This window comes from Microtus ochrogaster, linkage group LG5 (genome assembly GCF_000317375.1).
Source record: "Microtus ochrogaster isolate Prairie Vole_2 linkage group LG5, MicOch1.0, whole genome shotgun sequence".
Lineage (NCBI taxonomy): Eukaryota > Metazoa > Chordata > Mammalia > Rodentia > Cricetidae > Microtus > Microtus ochrogaster.
The window spans coordinates 5,984,187-5,999,346 of NC_022031.1; the positions used below are offsets into that span (position 1 = coordinate 5,984,187).

At 40.5% G+C, this 15,160-nt stretch overlaps 1 pseudogene; it reads left to right on the plus strand.

The window, feature by feature from the left end:
• Positions 1-12,718: 12,718 nt before the first annotated feature.
• On the plus strand, positions 12,719-14,400 carry LOC101984320 (annotated as a pseudogene).
• Positions 14,401-15,160: the final 760 nt, after the last annotated feature.

Sequence of the window (15,160 nt, forward strand, 5' to 3'; positions counted from 1 at the left end):
CGTGCAAAAGAAAGACAGCCCTGCAGCAGGAGCTGGGGGAAGGGGGTTTGTGCTCTCTTCTGGGACACTCTACCCCGGGATAGCACACACTCCCCGTCCAGATGGGATTCCTCAGCAACCACCAAGATGTGTTTAAACAGCAAATCTTTGCTTTATCAGCAGGGACACAAAACCTGGGTACTCTTGCTGGATGTGAGGTATTCTGCTTCTCGCTACTGTGCCAGGGCAGCTGTCCCACAGTGCACTGTACTGCCATGGAGAGAAGCACACATACACATGCATATGTGTTGCAGGAGAACACTGCTTATTAGTTCCTGGACTCCCGGCTAGCTTAGACCTGAAATAATCACACAGAAACTATATTATTTAAATCACTGCTTGGCCCATTAGCTCTAGCTTCTTATTGCCTAACTCTTACATATTAATTTAACCCATCTCCATTAATCTGTGTATTGCCACGTGACAGTGGCTTACTGGCAAAGTTTCGGCATGTCGACTCCAGTGGTTGCTCCATGGCGTCTCTCTGACTCCACCTCCTTTCTCCCAGCATACTGCCTAGCTTTCTCCACCTTGTTCTGTCCTTCCCTGCCATAAGCTCAAATCATTTCTTTATTCATTAACCAATAAAAGCAACACATAGACAGAAGGATCTACCATACCACATTTGCTCACACAAATAAATACACACATACACAAAACACACTGGAACACACATGAACACATACACAGATACAAATATGGACAACTTTGTGGCCAAATGGACATGCATACATACAAACTCATATATACATGCATACATGCAGAGATATGTGCACATGCATCATCAGATGCACGTGTGTATATGAGCATCCATGTGTGCATACATGCACAGTACACATTCATACAATGTATGCATTTATGCTTGCACACATGCACTTTGACACACAAATGTATACACGTAAACATGTATAACATATGTACACATATGTTTGGAGTGGTGTATTTCACTACTGTTAGCCCTGTTCTCTAGAATTCCAGAGCAGCAGCAAAGCAATGATGTCTCTGTAGGCATCTGGGCCATCTTCTCATAAAGTGAGATGACCCTGCAGAGCTCAACAGGAGAAGCAAAAGAATGTTGTGTGGTGAGCTTCGATTTCAATATTTGCCTATCTTGGTCTTGGGGACAATGTTTACTCAAATTTCCTCAGGTTTCTCCATGTGACACAAGGAGTCTAAGCTATTAATGACCTGAAATAGTCAGAAGTCAGCATTTTGAAAAGGTTACATGTCACCACAAAGGGATTTGTGCAGAGACAACGATTATCCCACTCCATAAGGAGAAACTCTGGCCAGAAGGCCAGAGAAAATTCCAGAGGGCAGTGGCTCAGTGTGTGCCTATAACTGGAGGACACTAGTCATCCAGAAACACACAAAGTGAAATATGACTAATAAACTCAACACTTGTATGGAAGCTGAATACATTTCCTGCACTGAGTAACAGTTAATACTCTAGGATGGCATGAAACCTGTAACGTATCTTAGAATTTTCTTACGTGAAGATTTCTCCACATCTTCAGACTGATCCTTTTTAAGATGATGAAAGACTGGGCAGGGGCCTGTGGTTCCCTGATGTGTGTGGCAAGGATGCTGACCTTGAAGATTCCACAGAAACAAGTCATCTTTGTTGTAGATGGTGTGTTTTATCTTCCCCTTTGGGACATAGGAATGGTTACTGGCTTCATTTACAAGGTGCATAGCTAGCAGATACAGCATGCAAAGAAGAATCAGAAGAAGGTGATGAGAAAGTTTGGCAGGATCTTACCCAGAGCATGCAATAGCACAGGGCAATGCCCAGTCCTTCTGTGATTTACCTTCTCTTATCCCAATGCCATCCCTTTCTTCCTTTAGTACAATTCTAAATCATCTGATGATGCTTCTGGATACCATTTCCCAAAGACATGGCATAAACATGCTGAAAACTTGGTCTACTAATCTGAGATGTAGGAGTCTATAAAAATTGACCTGTGAAATGACAGAAAAGGTTAGGTTGGCCTTGATAACTACAGACCACAGACTGTCCAGTGATTATGCAAACCAGGTGTTACATTTGAGACCAGAAGGAATATTTTTGGAACAAATGCCCAGAGAAGGCCTCAGAATGTGCACAGCATAGGCTATAACCTCATTTTAATGGAACCTTTTAAAACTGTTTGGCATTTTTCTGTGAAGAATAAATTGCCCTGAAATATGCCTCTATTCCAAACCCAGAATCTGGGAACCCCTTACTCATCAGGCTTTGGTGGGCTTCACAGAAGATACAATGGTTATAATTGATGAACAATTTGATAGATTATAGAATCACTATGGAAATAAACCTCTGGGAATTTCTGTGAAGAAGTTTCTAGATTAGGTTAACTGAGGCAGAAGACCTACCTACTCTAAATGTGGGTAGCACCATTTCACGGACTGGGGAGCTGATCTGAACACAAAAGAGAAAGTGAGCCAAGCAACAGCATTCATTGTTATCTGCTTCCTGACTCTGGATGTGGTGTCACCAGATGCTCTGTGTTCCTGCTACCATGCTTTTCCCACTGTGATAAGCTGTACTCCTTCAAGCTATGAGCCAAAATTAACTTTTCCTTTCTTAATTATTTTTATGGATATAAATAAAAATGCAGCATTTGAGATAGTAGAATACCTCAAAATATACAGATAGGTTAGTCAATACAACTGCAGGAATCTTAAAAGCTGAGAGATGTTCCTGGCTATGGTTAGAGAAAGGGAGGAGAAGCCAGAAGAAGGCTAGGAAAGATGCTGTATCATGTGCCTTGAAGATGAAAAAAAAGTCAACCATGAGCCAAGGAATGTCAGTAGCTTCTAGATCTGGAGAAGCCAGAGAGACAAATGCAAACCTAGAGCCAGCAAAGAAAATTACACAGCTGATGGCTGATTTTAGCACAGGGAGAGCCCTGTGTGCCTTTTGACCTACAGAGCTGTATGTAATACAATGAGTGTGGATTGTTTTAAGGTACCAGCTTTGATGCAAGAAGTTATGGAAGCAATAGAAAATTTGTAGAGGAATGCATTATAAACCTCTAATTGACTTGAGTCTGACTTATAGGATCAGGGTAGTTCTCATTCAAAGGTGTAGCTCACTTGAAGGGAAGCAACCCTTCACAAGCTGTATTCTACTGCCTGCCTCTGTGTTTGATGATACAACTGTAGTTAGAGAAAAATATTTTTCCTTTGGTATTTAGTTTCCTTTTCTGGCATGGTAGTTTTGAGTTCATTTGTGTTGTAACACATATGAGAACTCTATTCCTTCTGTGGCTGAGGAATATTCTACCAGGTGTGCATGTTACATTTTATGTGTCTATTTCTCTGTTGACAAAAATTTCGGTTGTTTATACCTATAAGTTATTGTAGGTAATGGTGCTTTCAATTCCCCAGCATACATCTAGAAGAAGAATTTTTATGTCATATAGTAGGTCCCTGTTCAGCCTTTTGAGGGTCTAAAGAATCATGATCTCTAGTTGGCTGAACAATTTTACACCCTCACCAGCAATTCATGAGAGCCTTGTGATTCTTCTGTATCTTTGTCAGTGTCACCTTAGGAGTTGCTGATACTTTCATCATTTCTTGCTATGTTTCACATAAATGAACTTTGAATTTATAACTTTTGAAAACTTTGACTGCAGTGAGTGGGAAACACTCACTTTGTCTCTCTCTTACACCGAGTCTGGGTTCTTGGTGTCATTCAATTTCCCCCAGTTATGTGCATATTAAATTACTGTTAGAATCTTAATACTACTCCCTGATCACTGATGTTCCAACTCTTGACTTCTTTTGGAAAGAGTCATGTTATCTAGAAGTAACTTAACAGAAAAGACAGTGGAAAATTATGGTTTATAGCAGAGAACAAGGAAGGAATGTGTGCAAAAAGTTATAGGCTTATAAAGAGTGACAAAGGTCATTGCAGGAAGACAACATGGGAACATTCATAGAAAAAAGTAGAGAAAATGAGTTCTATATGAAAATAAGTTGTTCCAAAAGTTCCAAGCCATCATGACCATGACCTCTGGCTGCAGGATTTTGTAGAGGATATATATTTGGAGTCTATCTATGCTACCAGAGAAGAAATGAGCTTGGGGTGCTAGTTCCTAAAACCCTGCTGCAGGAGGAAGCCCACCTCCCACCAGCCTCACCTGCACAATTGGTCAGAAGGAAGTACTCAGTGCATGGATCCATGGATATGCTTGTTTGTGAGATTTAGGAAAGCTGAAGAATGCTATTCTATCAGTGTTATTCTTTCCTAAGCAAATGGTCTACATCAAAATATTATAATCTCATGTTTAGTTGATTGTTCTTGAGCAAAGAGATTGTTACGTTACAACAGAAAAGATGTTTACATTTTGCAAGAATACTCCTCACCTTCCCTAGGCTTGCCTTTCAAAGAAAAGCACATGGCAATAACTTAAAAATATGCTAAATCTCTCTGCCTCCCGTGTGTGTGTGTGTGTGTGTGTGTGTGTGCGCGCGTGTGTGTGTGTGTGTGTGTGTGTGTGTTCAGATGAAATGAGGGGACAGCTTGAGTTACTTTACAGGAGCCATCTATATTACCTTTTGTAACAAAGTTGCTCATCCATCTAGGATTTGCTAGTATGCTAGTCTAGTTGGTCATCAAACTCTAAGTCCTGTGATTATAAGTGGGAGCCTAGCTGGATTTTATTTTATTTTATTTTTTTTAGATAATAAATTCTGGGGAATTTAACTCAAGTTCTCATCCATGCAAGACATGTATTCTCACACCATTCTTTATACCAAGAAAACAAAGTCAAGCAATCATGATATTTTTTTCAGAGCTCTATTTTCTTTTCTTTTCTTTTCTTTTCTTTTCTTTCTTTCTTTCTTTCTTTCTTTCTTTCTTTCTTTCTTTCTTTTTTTTTTACAAGATGATCTCTGTGAAGTTTCCCATTAAAAAAAAAGTATCGGGGCAGGCTTGGCCTTGCAGAGGAGCTGGTGCCAGTGTTTTTGTGTGCTGTGCCGTGAGTGCAGCTGCAAGGAATTGTGATGGGGTGAGCTGGGAAATCACAACACGTGAAAAACAGATGGGTTTAGAAAGAAATGAAAAGTTGCCAGAGCAAGCTTGAGGCAGTGACCTCCATGGGAGCAGAACTGAACCAGCACCTAGGCTGGAGCACACCCGAAACAGCAAACTCCACAGGAGCAGGTACAGGAGAGCAACCACTGAGCAATGGGCCAGAGTCTCAGGCCTCAGCGGGTCCAGGTGTGAGTCTGGGACCTTCGAGGAGTAGACCTGAGCCAGAACCTCTGGGAGACTGGGCTTTAGTCTGGAACTTCTGAGGGAATAGGCAGGAACCAGAGACCTCTACAAGTCCAGGTGTGAGTCTGGGACCTCTGAGGGAATAGGCCTGAGCCAGAACCTCTGTGGGTCCAGGCAGACCTGAGTCTGGGACATCTGAAGGAGTAGATCAGAGCCAGAGACTTTTGATGGACTAACCCCAAGCCAGGGACTTCTGCAGGAGCAGAACCAGATCAGGAACATTTACAGAAACCAGTCTGGGGGGCTGGAGAGATGGCTCAGTGGTTAAGAGTACTGACTGCTCTTCCAGAGGGCCTGGTTTCAATTCCCAGCACCAACATGGCAGCTAACAACTGTCTGTAACTGCAAGATCTGACACTGTCACACAGACAGATACACATAAAATAAAATTAAAAGTTAAAAAAAAGAAAAAGGTCTGAGCCAGCACCCTAGACCAGAACAGGCCTAAGAAAGTAAACTCTCCATGGAAGGGAATAAAATCCCAGGAGCACTGAGCAACCTCCAGGAACAAAGTGACCAATAGAGTGACTGGAACTGTGGCACTGACTACACCATGAGAAGCAACCATCTGAGCCTTGGGTACACTGGTACCTGGAAGATTGATCACCAGAATTATAGACAACCCCAACTACATCAATCAAAGGAAAAGATGAGTAGACAAGGTAAGAACACATGCAACACTACAAAGAGCAACATGACATCAGTAAAATCTAGTGACCCTACAACAGCAAGACTTGAACAAGCAAATACAGATGAAGCAGAAGAAATTGATCTAAAAAAGAACTTTAGGAGATGAAGGTGTAAGCCAGTTTGGAATTATGATTAATAAAAAGGTTATTTATTGAAGGAGAAAAACTTACAGATCACTGTCCTAAACAACAGCCCTCAGTGTGACCAAGAACAGAGTCTAGCAGCCAGAAGCAGGAAATGGAAGCAAGAGAGCACGCACATGGCTACCAATGCTTTTTAAAGAAAAAGAGACCATGCCCAAGTAGGCTGAAGGAGTGGAAGGAGCTCCCACAGCACCTCCCTCATTTGTTTAAATAAGAGAGTTTCAAACCCAATACAAACCAATATACACTAGGAACAAATGTCAAGTATAAGATTAGAATTACAACCAGCAAAAACAATATTAAACAAGGAACATATGCTAAAGGTTTTAATAAACATTCTGTCCTAAGGAGTCTAAGTCTTGTATAAGAAATGGCTTGGCTAGATTATAAGAGTACAGTAACTACGACTATATAATCTCCAACTCCATCAAAGGCCTGAGAAGGGAGATAATATTACTTGAGCAGGCAGGAAGTACAATCAAGTAGCTTCCAAAGCAAGCAATATATGATCGAGACAATTAGCTACCTGGGTAATCACCCAAAGTCTCATTCTGCAAAGTCTCATTTAAAGCAACCAACTTTGACAAAGGCCTAGCATAACTGACAGATCATTTTCAGAAGCAGGAAATTTTTCAAAACCTTCTTACCCTATCTTGGTAAGATTTGACAGTCCTGCTTACACATTTCTGGATACTATGTAACTTGTTAGTGGCTGAGGCATTGTCCATTCCTTGCCCAAATGATGTGGGAGTGTCATATATCAATCTGTTGATTTCATTGGTTAAAAAAATAAAGAAACTGCTTGGCTGGCCCTCATAGGTTAAAACATAGGTGGGAGGAGAAAACAGAACAGAATGCTGGGAGAAAGAAGCTGAGTTAGGGAGTTGCCATGATTCTCCCACTCCAGGCAGATGCAGGTTAAGATCATTCCTGGTAAGCCAGCTCGTGGGCTACAGCAGATTATTAGAAATGGGCTAGTCCAGGTGCGAGAGCTAGCCTAGAAGAGGCTAGATGTAATGGCCAAGCGGTGTTTAAAAGAATACCGTTTCCGTGTAATTATTTTGGGGCATAAGCTAGAGCTAGCCGAGGGGGCGGCTGGGTGCTAGGGACACAGCCCACTGCTCTTATTACAACAGAGTGGCACCCAGACATGAAGGACTAAATCCACTTAAAAACCTGAGAGAGCTTAATTTTAAACAGAGAAAAAACAGAGTTTAACGCAGTTTTGCTCTTTGTTGGTGGCGTGCCATAGACAGATTTCCTGATTCAGCAACAGCAGCAGAAAAAAAAGCTGCGTCATTTTAAAGCGCAGCTTCCTGGGGCTGTGCTGCCAGCGTGAACTCTGGCTTTAAAGCATTTCAATGGCTTTTATGGGACTGGATGTTTGTGTTTCCACTTGGGATCGGAAGGAGAGTGCTCTGAGACCATGCAGATGGCTCAGCACTCCCTGCCTGCACCTGGGCAGACTGCAGAATCAGGCTTAGGCAGAGGGAAGGGCATGGCGTGTTTTCAGACTGCGCAGTGCTCTGCGTGTCAGATTTGGCTGTAACTTGGATGAAAAGAATTTTTGTGCTGCACGCTCAGTCTCAGAATTAAAGTGCTGAGTGCCGCTCCTACCTGGCGGCCCCAGAGCCAGCACAAAATGGTACGTTCTCCATTTTGAAATTTTCCTGACTCAGCAGCAGGAAAAAACTGGCTGTTTTAAAATACCGGCTTTCTGGGCTGTGCCGCCATTGCGATCTGTCTCCTGCAGGAGACAGAGCTTTTGAATGGAGCATTTGGAATAAATTGCTATGGCTTGCTTGATGGCAATGTGGACTGCTGTATGCCTGGAACTGTGTGTGGCTCAGGGGCACCAAATGGCTCTGAGGCAGGAGCTGCTCGGCTCTGCCATGATGAACTGTGCTGGTCTCAGGCAGGAACTACCGTAATTACTGTAATAACAGTGCAGTTAAGGTTTCGATTGGGCAGGACACAGGTGGTACCGTATTACCTGTACATGGTGCAACTTAAGTTTTTAAGAACTGCTTAACATTTTAAGAAATGCTCCTGGATAGTAAAAAAAATGTTACAGATTCAAAATAAAACAGATTCAGACATAAAAGACCACACTGATGGGTGAATGTACGTAGGCTTGAGAGAGAGAGAAGAAAAAGTATATAGAGATAAAGTTAATGGTTAAAAAAAAAAGGTAAAGTCTTTAAAGAGACAGAATACAGATAGTTATAGATTAATGGCCATGTAAAAATGAAAAATTCACAGAGAGTCTGGATTATGTACATTGTGTTTTCTTTAAAATTTTTGACTGTTAAGGAGCTAAGTACAGAGAGACATTTCATTACATGGGCTGTCAAGCTAAACCAGAATGGATATAAGGGTATTGCGATTTCAAAATTTGGGTCTAAGGATATGATGCTTTGGAGAGGGTCTTCTTTTATTTTCACAGAGGACCAGACCCGGTGGATTGCATCTATCTCGATATGGTATGATAGACCATGACCTCCAGAAAAGTTCCTGTGAACACCCTCAAAAAATTAATTCACTCAACTGCCAACTGAGATAAACCTGGCACACAGGTTACACCCTAAATGACCTGAATAACAGGGCCCCATTCAGCAGGAAGCAGTTTGGAGAGAAAAACTGCGCCCATGTTCCCAAAATATTGTTTATAAATGTTCTTTTACATTTAAAGGGGGAAATGATATATGTATGAATAATTTGTATTGGTGTGGATTTTAAGGTCAATTTTGTTATATGTATATGTATTTCTGATATTGATTAAGGTATTGTGATTGTGTAGCTCATTTTTAAAATGTAACGTATAATTAGGAAATATAGGTTGTTGATGGATAATCATAAATAATAGTCAAGTTTGTAGTCATGTTACTTAGATTTTCTAGATATATAGAGATATATTTCAGATAGGCATTCTTCATATCTCTCAAAGGCTGCAGAATATTGCATTTAAAATATTTTAATAACTTAGGGCTTTTCATGACAAGGAGACACGTCTGCTCCTGGCAGCACCAGCTACTTCAAGAGGAAGATGGGCATCAAAGAGGATCCTTATGGAGTTTGATAGCCATTTGGGCTAGAAACTGCTCTTGCCTGAACTGTTGTATAAACTGGACAAAGAGAACCCACAGAAAGAGGACTACTGAACTTGCCTAAAGGTGAGATGGTCTTTCAGGGTTCCTGACTCATGAAAGAGTCTGCAAGACATTCTGCAAGACACAGCAGAAAGTGACTGAACTGTCTTTGGAATTTCCTGCTTGATGAAAATGTCTGCTGGATACTATGGGCCTGAGGCTGAAGATGGATGCCCCAATGGTACAAAAGAACTTTGCGTGACTGTCCAGGCAGTGAGATGTTTCTGTCGTTTCTAGAGTTTTCTTATTTCTTGTTTACTTAGGTAGTATTATATCCTTCTGGAGTCTTTGATGGAGCTGAAGAATGGATAGATAGTTATAGTTTTCCATTGTTATGATAAAAGATAAAGTAGATATATTGAAACTGTAATTCTTGCTTGATAACTGTTTTGCTATATGTAATTTTGCTATGTTAAAGTTAAAGCCTTCCTTTTTTGTTTAAACAGAAAAAGGGGAAGTGATGTGGGGGTGTCATATATCAATCTGTTGATTTCATTGGTTAAAAAAAATAAAGAAACTGCTTGGCTGGCCCCCATGATTCTCCCACTCCAGGCAGATGCAGGTTAAGATCATTCCTGGTAAGCCAGCTCGTGGGCTACAGCAGATTATTAGAAATGGGCTAGTCCAGGTGCGAGAGCTAGCCTAGAAGAGGCTAGATGTAATGGCCAAGCGGTGTTTAAAAGAATACCGTTTCCGTGTAATTATTTTGGGGCATAAGCTAGAGCTAGCCGAGGGGGTGGCTCGGTGCCAGGGACGCAGCCCCGCCACTCCAATTACAACACCCAAAGGCCAATTTTGCCAAGAAGAAAACAAGCTCCAAGTGGAGTGTGTTCAGTGCTCAAATTCTCTCGGGAATAGATTGGTGCTGTCAGAAGCAATCATGTCTCATGTCAACAAAATCCTAACTGATTTAAATGCCATGTTCTAGAGATCCTTGAAGTGGTTGATGATTCCCTATCTAGACAGAATACAATACCTATATATTTAAAGAACCTAATTGATCTGACTATATGTACAACAAACATGAACAACTATTGACCTATAATAATTAATACCTGTATAACTAAAACTTTATGTCAAAATATTAAATAATCTGTAAATAAATGTGAAACAAATGAGGCCAGGGACCTCAAAATGTAAACCATCTATAAGTATTTTGATCAGAGGTAGGAGTAATAATGCAATATGAAAATATATCCTAAAAGTTGCATCAATATACAAAATGTCCTAAACCGAGGTAGAAACATGCATATATACAATCTGAAAAAATAATGTTGCATAGGTGTACAAATGTAAGCAAAAGTGGCAGATATAATTTGAACTTGTATCAATACACAAAACTATACCAATGTAAATTATCCATAAATAATAGCTCACAAGAATTCACTTTTTTTAACCCACTATTACTATCTCCCCCCCCCTTTTTAACAAATATAGTTTCCACCCCAACCCTCTATCTAGTACAAGTAATAATCACCAACCCCAAAGCAGGCCGGTTGAGAGAGGGCTCATGCCAAGTTAGATGCACTCTGAACTGGCGGTGGGCAGCTGAGCCAGAGGGTTCTAAAACCAAATTTTGGGTGCCAGATGAAGGAGTAAGTCACAAAACGATCCTACAATCATTTGGAATTATGATTGATAAAAGTGTTATTTATTTAAGGGGAAAAACTTACAGATCACCATCCTAGACAATAGCTCTCGGCATGACCAGGAACAGAGTCTAGCAGCCAGAAGCAGAATCTGGAACCAAGAAAGGCTACTGCTGCTTTTTAAAGCAAAAGAGACCATACCCAAGTGGGCTGGTATCAGAAAGGCTTATGCTGAAGGAGCATAAGGATCTTCCACAGCAAGGAGAATGTTTGAGGCCTTTAAAGAAGAGATGAGAAACTGCCTCTAAGAAATGGAGGAAAATACAAACAAAAAATTGGAAGCCATCAACAAATCCCTTAAAGAAAATCAAGAAAAAGCTATTAAACATATGAAAGAAACAATTCAAGACTTGAAAAATGAAATAGAGACAATAAAGAAACATAAGCTGAGGAAATCATAGAAACAGAAATCATGAGAAAATGATGAAGAACCACAATTGCAAACATAAACAGCAAAATACAAGAAATGGAAGAGAGAATCTCAAGCACTGAAGATATAATAGAGGAAATAGACTTATCAGTCAAAGAAAACATTAAATCTAACAAAATCTTAATAGAAAGTCAAGGAAATATGAGGCACCATGAAAAGACCAAACCTACCAATAATAGGTATAGAAAGAGAAGAAGTTCAACTCAAAAGCACAGAAAGTATACTTAGCAAAATCATAGAAGAACACTTTCCCAACCTAATGAAGTATATTCCTATGAAGATACAAGAAGCTTAAAGAACACCAAAGAGACTGGATCAAAAATAAAAAAGGGTCCCCTCGCTACATAGTAATCAAAACACTAAAAATATAAAATAAAGAAAGAATATTAAGACCTGAAAAGAAAAAGGCCAAGTAACATATAAAGGCAGGCTTATCAGAATTACACCTGACTTCTCAGTGGAGACAATGAAAGCCAGAAGTCCTTGTGAAATATTATGCAGACATTAAAAGATCACAGATGTCAGCCACAGACTACTATATCCAGCAAAACTTTCAATCACCTAGAAGGACAAAACAAGCTATTAAATGACAAAACCAGATTTAACCAATCCCTAGCCATAAACTCAGCCCTAAACACAAAGTACTAGAAAGAAAACTCCAACCCAAGGAAGTTGATTATATCAACAAAAGCACAAACAAATGATGAAGTCATAGCAGCAAATTCCAAATAAGAGAAAACACACAAATTAACATCACCACCAACAAAAACTAAATGACCAAGAGATAGCAATCACTGGTCATTAATATGCCTTAATAAAAATGGACTCAACTCACCTATAAATAGAAACAGGCTAGAAGATTGAATACAAAAATAAAATTTGTCTTTCTGATACCTACAAGAAACATATCTCAACCTCAAATACAGACATCACCTCAGGGTTGGGAGAAAATTTTCCAATCAAATATACCTAAGAAACAAGCTGGTTTAACTATCCTAATATCTATCTAACATAATAAACTTCAAACTAAAATCAGTCAAAAGAGACAAAGAAGGAAATTTCATATTAGTCACAGGAAAAACCCATCAAGAGGAAATCTCAATACTGAACATCTATGCCCAAAATACAAGGGCACTCATATGTAAAAGAAACACTTCTAAAGCTTAAATTACACATTAAATCCCACTCTCACCACTGGACAGATCAGTCAGACAAAAAAAAATTAACAGAGAATAGGGGAAATAACAGATGTTATGACTCAAATGGACTTAACAGATATCTGTTAAGATATTAATATCTATAGAATATTCCATCCACTCTTCCTCAGGACCGAGCCTCTTGATCCTACCCCGTTGCCAAAATGTCGCTTTCTAACAAGCTGACTTTGGACAAACTGGACGTGAAGGGAAAGCGAGTCGTGATGAGGGTGGATTTCAATGTTCCTATGAAGAACAACCAGATAACAAATAACCAAAGGATCAAGGCTGCTGTCCCAAGCATCAAATTCTGCTTGGACAATGGAGCCAAGTCAGTTGTCCTTATGAGCCACTTGGGCCGACCTGATGGTGTTCCCATGCCTGAAAAGTACTCCTTAGAGCCAGTTGTGGCAGAACTCAAGTCTCTGCTGGGCAAAGATGTTCTCTTCTTAAAGGATTGTGTGGGCCCAGAAGTTGAGAATGCCTGTGCCAACCCAGCACTTGGCACTGTCATCCTGCTGGAGAACCTCCGCTTTCATGTGAAGGAAGAAGGGAAGGGAAAGGATGCTTCTGGGAACAAGATTAAAGCTGAACCAGCCAAAATTGATGCTTTCCGAGCCTCACTGTCCAAACTTGGGGATGTCTATGTCAATGATGCTTTGGTACTGCACACCGAGCCCACAGCTCCATGGTGGGTGTGAATCTGCCACAGAAGGCTGGTGGATTTTTGATGAAGAAGGAGCTGAACTACTTTGCCAAAGCTTTGGAGAGTCCTGAACGACCCTTCCTGGCAAGATTGGGAGGAGCTAAAGTTGCAGACAAGATCCAGCTGTTCAATAATATGTTGGACAAAGTCAATGAGATGATCATTGGTGGTGGAATGGCTTTTACCTTCCTTAAGGTGCTCAACAACATGGAGATCGGAACTTCTCTGTATGATGAAGAAGGAGCCAAGACTGTCAAAGATCGCATGGCTAAAGCTGAGAAAAATGGTGTGAAGATTACCTTGCCCGTTGACTTTGTCACTGCTGACAAATTTGATGAGAATGCCAAGACTGGCCAAGCTACTGTGGCCTCTGGTATACCTGCTGGCTGGATGGGCCTGGACTGTGGTCCTGAGCGCAGCAAGAAATATGCTGAGGCTGTGGCTCGAGCCAAGCAGCTTGTTTGGAATGGACCTGTTGGGGTCTTTGAATGGGAAGCTTTTGCCAGGGGAACCAAGTCCCCCATGGATGAGGTGGTAAAAGCCACTTCTAGGGGTTACATCACTATCATAGGTGGTGGAGACACTGCCACTTGCTGTGCCAAATGGAATACAGAGGATAAAGTCAGCCATGAGAGCACTGGGGGTGGTGCCAGTCTAGAGCTCCTGGAAGGTAAAGTACTTCCTGGGGTGGATGTTCTCAGCAATGTTTAGTATTTTCCTGCCTTTTGGTTCCTGTGCACAACCCATAAGTCAACTTAGTGTGTTTTCTACATCTCCATTTGGTGTTAGTGCAAGATTCAGCTAGTGACCAAGATGCAGCACCAGGAACCCTTAAACAGTTGCACAGCATCTCAGCTCGTCCTTCCTTCATCGGGATTTGTCTACATTCTTCAAGATCTCATTTTAATTCCATAGTGACTAAAGCCATTGTGCATTCTAGAGTGCATCTATTTATATTCTGCCTGTAGAAGAAAGTGAGCTATGAAAGCTTAGCCCTCTTTGAGTAGCCTCTGGTTGGCTTTGTCACTGTTTATGACTCAGCACGGAAATAAGATGAAATTCCAGCTATAGATTTGGAAAAGTTGATGATCTATTAATAAAGATGTCCGCCAAAAAAAAAAAAAAGAATATTCCATCCAAACAGAAAAGAATATACATTCTTCTCAGCACCTCATGGAACCTTCTACAAAGTTGAGCACATACTCTGTAACAAAACAAACCTCAACAGATAAAAAACAATTGAGATAACCCCGTGTATCTTATCAGACACCATGTCTTATAATTAGAATTCAATAGCAACACTAATTCAAGATAGCCCACAAAAGATGGAAATTAAACAATGATCACCTGAATCATCAATGGGTCAAGGAAGAATTAAAGTGAGAAATTAAAGACTTCCTAATATTCAATGAAAATGACCATACAATACCCACATTTATGGGACACAATGAAAAGCAGTATTAAGAGGAAAGTTCATATCACATTTTAAATGCCTACATAAAGAAGCTGGAAAAATCCCACACTAGTGAATTAACAGAACATTTGAAAACTTTAAAACAAAAAGAAGCAAACTCACCTAAGAGAACTAACTAGATGGCAGGAAATAATCAAATTGAGAGCTGAAATCAACAAAATAGAAACAAAAAAATTACAAAGAATCAATGAGCCAAAAAGTTTGTTCTTCTGGAAAATCAACAAGACAGACAAATGTTTATCCAAACTAAAGGCAGAGAGAGAATATCCAAATTAACAATCAAAAATGAAAAGGAGGATATAGCTGGGCAGTGGTGGCGCATGCCTTTAATCCCAGCACTCGGGAGGCAGAGGCAGGCGGATCTCTGTGAGTTCGAGACCAGCCTGGTCTACAAGAGCTA